Source organism: Lactuca serriola, chromosome 2 (genome assembly GCF_051521515.1).
Source record: "Lactuca serriola cultivar US96UC23 chromosome 2, Lser_US96UC23_V15, whole genome shotgun sequence".
Lineage (NCBI taxonomy): Eukaryota > Viridiplantae > Streptophyta > Magnoliopsida > Asterales > Asteraceae > Lactuca > Lactuca serriola.
This window is the reverse complement of record NC_136409.1, coordinates 221533738-221541236: the sequence shown is the minus strand read 5'-3', so window position 1 is coordinate 221541236 and position 7499 is coordinate 221533738. Positions and strand designations below refer to the sequence as shown.

The window sequence follows — 7499 nt, the reverse complement described above, 5'->3', positions numbered from 1 at the left end:
TTGGGGAATCTAAGGAGCTTGTAGGAAGGGATTTCCGAGCATGTTTTGATCGTTGGTTTGTGGTATTGAAGTTGGGAAATGAGCTCTCAGGGAGGTGGTTCAGGTTCGGGTTCTGGCTCAGGTGCGGGTGCTAAGTCGATTAGCGAGCAGTTGCGGGAGTTCATTTCATGAGAAATTTCTCGCTGTATTTTGGAGATCTTCGATGAGCGCTTGGGCGCGATTCACATCGAGGTTTTGGCCATTTTTGGAGCTTGCACGCCGTCTATATGTGAGAAAGAAATTGATTTGGAGCGCCTGTGGAAGAGGGGGTTAGATTCGGTGCAGACGTTGGAGGGTCCCGAGAAGAGACCCAAGACTTCTAATCAGCGTTTGAGAGGCCAGCAGGATCAGAGTTAGTGCAGCACGTACGGGAAACGGCACGATGGAGTCTTTTGTTCCAGGGGTATGGGTTGCTACAAGTGTGGCAAGGTTGATCATGTCAGCATGGATTGTCCTCGGGGGGAAAGCCCGTTATGTATTCTATGCAACCAAGTGGGTTGTAAAAGGGTCGTCTGTCCGAGAAGGAGGGGATGAGCAGCGAGTGCACATGCGTAGGCTGTTATTCGATTCTCTGATAGTTGTGAGGGTAGGGTAGGAGCCCCATCGGAGAGGAGTAAAGCTTTGCAGTGTCAGACAGGGGAGGTCAGGACTCCAGCAGTCGATGTTGTGGGTATGTATCTTTTGCTTTCTTTTAGTTTTATCTACATTTTGTTGATTGAATCTTGCATCAGTTTGGGTAAGCATATATTCGGTTCATTTCTTGCTCATGTTTGGGTTATATCTTCAAATATTGTCATATGTCATTTGCATGCCGTGAATCATTAGTAGTTTAGTAAAGGGGTTTTTTCTCTTATAGCGGGTGTGGAGTGTTTTGTGTTATCTTGGTTGTAGTCGGGATCAGTTCGACAACATTGTGTGGAAGGTTTATGGTTTGGATTCAGCGGGTTAGTTGTATAGTATCTCTAGGATTGTGTGGTTTTAGCAATGGTGCTTGGATTGGCTTTTGGAGGTATCGAGGGAAGTGGGTTGTTGCTGGGGTTCCGGTTGGAGCATTCGTCCTTTGGACTTCACGATTTGAGGGAGATATCAGGTTAAGCATCTGGGATCATCAACGTTGTGGGGATTCGGGAAGTGTTTAGCTGGTCTTCAGGGGTTGTGCGGTCTTTTGAGTTGGCTAGTAAGGGATCATTAGCAAGGATAAGCGTTGGTTTCCAGGGATTTATCATTGAAAAGTAAGAAGGATTGGGAGTTCTTCAATTCTCGTGTGCTGTGAGAACTTAGTCGATTGAAAGTTGGGGAGAATCGTCCAAGGATTCAGGAGCAGAAGCAGTTTCGAAACTAGGAAGAGTTTCGCATCTCCGTCGGGGAGGAAGGCGACCCAAGCGGTTTTTTGGATTGAGGATTCGTCAGTTGGAAGTTCGGGAAACTTACTGTGACATCCCCTAATTTCTCGGCCAGAAAAGACCGATTTAATTTATGCTTTTTAAAATAAAATCAGAGAAATCTTTTTAAAAGATGTTGCGGAATTGGTCCTCAAACAAAATATGATAAAAGTTTATCAAAACCCTTCATTAAGAAGGTATATGTTATCCATATATATATCAAAACCTCGGGATGTCATGTTCCGATACAGATCAAAAGCATAAACAAGACATTATAAGCCTTTCTACAGTTATTTACAACTACTGGCCTATAATCCAAAAATCTCTCGTTGTCCTCCGACTACGCTCGGGGTCCACTACCTGTAACATAAAAAGCTGAGTGGGTCAGGCTTGGGAGCCTGGTGAGCATATAGGGTTTTCAACCCACAATAATAATAAACTTACTAAGTTCATCAATCAACAATAACCCTGATTACCCGTTCCCGTTATCCTCACTTTATGTCCCTAAACACTTATCACAAGGGACCTAGTCTAAAGAATATCATCGAGATGGACACTACTGCTAAGGGGTTTCCTCAGCCATACATGTCCTAAAGGCAACCATGAGGGGGATGGAGTACAGCGAATGAACACTCTTAGTTCATTAACACCTACAGGTTGCGGACCTGCTAATGTTTCCCACTGGACTGTCTAGAAAGTCCGTGGTCGTCATCCAAACTCCGCTAGATGACTGGATCTCAAAACACATTGAGGCCTCTCATCAATTTTATTTTATCACACATCACAATCTACCCATGTTCTACCCAACATATTTGTAGATAAAAATACTTATACAGTTTAAAACTTGTATAAAACATCAACACAACAATTACCTCAAATAAATAATTAATATATTTACACATAACACGTATTATAAGGTAAATACTTCATATCTATGTGTAAAATGAAAGTGACTATACACTCACATGATTTGATGATAATCGGGCAGCAATTCGTTTCCTAAAACGATCGTTTCTAATAAAACCGGGAGTTTTATTGAGAAACCGGGCTTTGTAAAAGTCGGGCTTCGAAACCGAAAAAATAAATTTTTCGGGCTTCTCAGGCACTTCGTGGCGTATTCTGGGCTTTACAATCGATACCGGGGCTTTGCGGGATGTTAATATGAAGAAAATATGGGTTTAGGGGCTAAATATGGCAAAATTCCAAAAATACCCGGGAGGTCTCGCACCCTTCTATTTATAGGGGTGAGGCTTCTGATCGGACGGTCAGGAGGTCTTCTGATCCAACGGTTGAGAAGGCTCGCAGAGGGGGGGAGGCTCGCATGAGGTCTGCGCGTGCGAAGGAGCTGCTGGCGGCTTGTGATTGGACCGAAGTCCGGATCCGATGAGGGAAGCACGTGGCTTCTGCGAGGGCTCGGACACGAGGGAGAAGGCACGCGTCGGATCTTCACTAGACCACTTCGGATAGGTCCATGTGCTCGGATGACTCAGCAGCTGCGGTGACTCAGCAGGACACGTGGCGCATGCGAGGCGAGGGTGACGTGGCAATTGTGACTATGCGAAATTTCTCGGTTTTCACGCCACAACTTCTAAAATCCATAACTTTCGCATACGAGCTCCATTTTTGACGTTCTTTATATGCACGAGTAGCTAAAATTACGATCTACAACTTCCGTTTAGACTTCGTCGGCTAATTTTGACTTTAAATTTTATATTATTATTTTTAACAGACCGGGACAGGAAACCCGTTAAAAATTCATAACTTCTTCATCCGACGTCCGTTTTTGTCAGAATTTTTACCGTTGTGCTCCTAATGACGAGAGCTTCCATTCTCGTTTAGGTTGTGTCGGCTAAAAATCACTCGATCTAAAATTCGAGTTTTTAGCTATCTACTGCTACGCTTAAACTTCGAAAAATCATAACTTCCTCATACGAAGTCAGATTTGGGCGTTCTTTTTATCGAACTTCTCGGTTTAACGAATACTACGACTTTTGTTTAGATTACTAAGGATAAAAAGTAGTTTATCAAAAACTCACTTTTTACGACATTCAGCACCGTGCCGGTTTTGTCGCGAAACTTCGACAGCTCATAACTTCTTTGTTATAACTCGGATTTTGGTATTCTTTATATCCCCGAAATCCTTGTTTCGACCACTACAACTTTATGTAAATATATCGGGCTTATCTCATACTTTAATTTTGACACTTATTTTTATTCTTAATTAATTAAGCCCTAATAATTAAGCATAAAACACATAATTCACATAATATTCACATAATTCCTTTTCATTTCTTCAAAATGAGTTACAAAGGTTAACCTAGACTATCAACTCAATATAAATGCCTAGGCTAGAAACACGAGTGTTACAATTCTCTCCCCTTAGGATGATTCCATCCCTGGAATCATATATCACCAAACAAATGCGGGTAGCGACTCATCATGTCACTCTCTGTTTCCTAAGTGAGATTTGGTCCATTCGTATGTTTCCAGCGCACAAGCACTAAATCGACCATCTTGCGTCGTAACTTCATAGTCTTACGGCCAACGATTGCCTCAGGTTCCTCGATCAACCTCTTGTTTTCATCCAACCTTAACTCAGAAATCGGAATTATGTCGGGCACATCTCCTGTGAACTTTCTCAAATAACACACATGAAAGGTGTTATGAATACCCTCTAGTTCTTCCGGTAACTCTAGCTTGTAAGCTTGATTCCCGATTCTCTGAAGAACTTTAAATGGTCCAATAAACCTTGGACTCAACTTCCCTCTCTTACCAAATCTTATAAGTCCCTTGCACGACGAGACTTTAAGTAAAACCGAATCTCCAACATCGAAGGATATCGGTTGTCTATTCTTGTCAGCATAACTCTTTTGTCGATCTTGAGCAGCTAACATCCTTTCCCTTATCACTTTCAACTTTTCAGCAGTCTCATGGACTATTTCAAGTCCCATAAACTGCTTTTCCCCAGCTTCCAGCCAACATGATGGCGTTCGACACTTCTCCCCATACAAAGCGTGATAAGGTGCCATATTAATGCTTGAGTGGAAACTATTATTATAGGAGAATTCTACTAAAGGTAAGTGTTCATCCCAGTTACCTTGGAATTCTAGGGTACATGCTCTCAGCATATCTTCCAATGTTTGAATCGTTCGCTCGCTCTGACCATCGGTTTGCGGATGGTAAGCTGTACTCAAACATAACTTGGTTCCCAATTCCTCTTGTAGACTCCTCCAAAACCTTGAGGTAAAATGGCTATCACGATCAGACACAATCGTTAACGGAACACCGTGAAGCCTCATAATTTCCTTCACGTAAGAATTCACAAGTTTATCCATAGACCATTTCTCTTTGGCCGCTATGAAATGCGCACTCTTAGTGAAGCGATCAACGACCACCCAAATCATGTCGTGACCGTTCCTTGTTCTGGGCAGTTTAGTCACAAAATCCATGGTGATATCTTCCCATTTACCCATGGGTACGGGTAAAGGTTCTAAACTCCCATACGGTTTCTGATGTTGTGCCTTAACCCTAGCACAAGTTACACACTTGGCCACATACTTAGCAACATCGAGCTTCATCGTCGGCCACCAATAATAGGGTTTTAGATCCCTATACATTTTTATACTGCCGGGATGAATCGAGTACATGGTCTTGGGAGCTTCTGCCATCAGAAGATCTCTTATTCCGCCCGTCTTAGGTACCCAAATCCTTTCTTGGAATACCTTCAACCCTTGGTTGTTTGTGTCGAACACTAACTTTTTGCCCAAACGTTCTTCCTTTCGGTCATTTTTCTCTAAACCTTCCTCTTGAGCTTTCTTTATACTTTCCACGATTGTCGAGACAACTTCAATTCTCAACGCTCTTGGCCTTTTCTTTTCAAGGTTTACCTTCCGACTGAGAGCATCAGCAACCACATTTGCTTTACCAGGGTGGTAAAGTATCTCATAGTTGTAGTCCATGAGTAACTCTAGCCAACGTTGTTGCCTCATGTTCAATTCCTTCTGATTAAAGAGATACTAGAGACTCTTATGATCAGTGAAAATTTTACACTTTGTTCCATAAAGATAATGCCTCCATATCTTTAGGGCAAATACTACCGCTGCCAGCTCCAGATCATGAGTGGGGTAGTTCTTTTCATGTTCCTTCAATTGCCTCGATGCATACGCTATCACTTTATCCCTTTGGGTTAGAACACAACCTAACCCAACTCCAGATGCATTGCTATAAACTGCGAAGTCATCAACTCCTTCAGGCAATGAAAGAATCGGTGCTTCACACAATCTCTTCTTCAACTTCTCAAAGGCTTCCTTATGCTTCTCATTCCAAGCATAAGTAGCTCCTTTGTGGGTCAAATCTGTTAATGGAGTAGCAATCGAAGAAAAGCCTTGGATCATCATCGGGACATCTGTGCCTCCTGTCAAGTGTGTGACATCCTCAAAATCACGGCCAGAAAAGACCGGTTTGTTTATGCTTTGTTTAAAAATCAGAGTTACATTTTAAATGAAAGTGTTGCGGAATTTGTCCCAAAACAAAAATATGATAAAGATTTATCAAAAACATTTCCATAGAAATGTATTTCATTAAAAGACTCGGGATGTCATGTTCGTACAGATCAAAAGCATAAACAGTACAATATAAGCCTTACTACATTATTTCATATCTACAGGCCTATATCCGTAATCCCTCGTCCAAAACATCACACCTATGCTCATGCGCCACTACCTGTAATACATAAAACTGAGTGGGTCAGGCTTGGGAGCCTGGTGAGCACATAGGATTTTCAACCCACAATAAATAAGTTTATTAATTTCATCAATCAACAATAACCCGATTACCCGTTCCCGTTATCCTCACTTTACGTCCCTAAACACCTATCATAAGGGACCTAGCCTAAGGATCATCATCGGGACAGACACTACTGCTAAGGGGATTCCTCAGCAATAAATGTCCTAAAGGAAACCATGTGGGGGATGGAGTACACCGGTGAACATATCGTTCACAAACACCTATAGGTTGCGAGCCTGCTAGTGTTCCACCGGACTGTCTAGAAGAGTCCGTGGTCGTCATCCATACTCCGCTAGATGACAGAATCAACAACATCAACATCGAGGCCTCTCATCATTTTATCACACATCACCTATTGCATCTACCCATGTTTTACCCCAACATTTTCGTAGATATAAAATACATATACAGTTTAAATCATTGAAAACATGTATAACAACGTTCATCTAGCATAGATAGCAAGTATTCAGATAATATGCACACATAGCATGTAATTTATATAAAATACTTCATATCTATGTGTAAGTTGAAAGTAACTATGCACTCACTTGTTAAGGTGATGATTCCAAAATCGGGCAGCGCTTGCTTTTAACGATTCTATTTTCCTTCGACGAAACCTAGCATTATTATCGCTAAATTTTAGTCTAATATTTACCGTGACCAACTATTAGTCTTAGTATTATTATTATTATATAAACGTTAAACAATATTTTCCAACCACTATGTACAGACAGGGGCTAGACATAAAACACCGGAGGGCAGGACCATTTTGGCATATAGCACTTCTGAAATCCAACAACTCTATGCGGCCCTTTAAACCAGATTCCCCGTACCGCGAGTAGTTAAAAAAAATATTATAACGACACTTATATAAGTTATAATAATAGCTCAATTATTTATTATAAGTTCATAATAACAATACTAATTTTAAATATAAGCTATATTAAAATAAGGTAAGCATAACTTACTTACAAGGGGGTTTTAGCTAGGAGTCGGGCTCTGCAGGGGCAGAACTTCGTCGCTGAATCTTTCTAAGAAAGATTCGTGCAGCGCTTCAGCGCTCACCTTATACTTAGCTACAGAAAGAGAAGTCGAATCACGAGGGACCGAAATGCTCGGGGGATAAGGAGAGAAAGACTCTTGAATCAAGAGAATGGTGCAAGAAATATGAGAGCCCAAGGCTCTTATTTATACTAATTGAATTTTCAAAAACTACCCTCCATAATTACTTAATGACCTTTTAGTTATATAAACAACTAAACACCCCTCTATAATACTATTATAAATGGATTT

The 7499-nt window shown here is 41.3% G+C and overlaps 1 long non-coding RNA gene across 1 annotated transcript; it reads right to left on the bottom strand.

Annotated features, from left to right (window-relative positions):
• Positions 1-5967: 5967 nt before the first annotated feature.
• On the bottom strand, positions 5968-6826 carry LOC145090821 (uncharacterized). The gene is made up of 2 exons (XR_013701771.1): positions 6755-6826; positions 5968-6143 (listed from the first exon to the last, which is right to left on the bottom strand). It is a non-coding gene; the product is annotated as an uncharacterized LOC145090821 (long non-coding RNA).
• Positions 6827-7499: the final 673 nt, after the last annotated feature.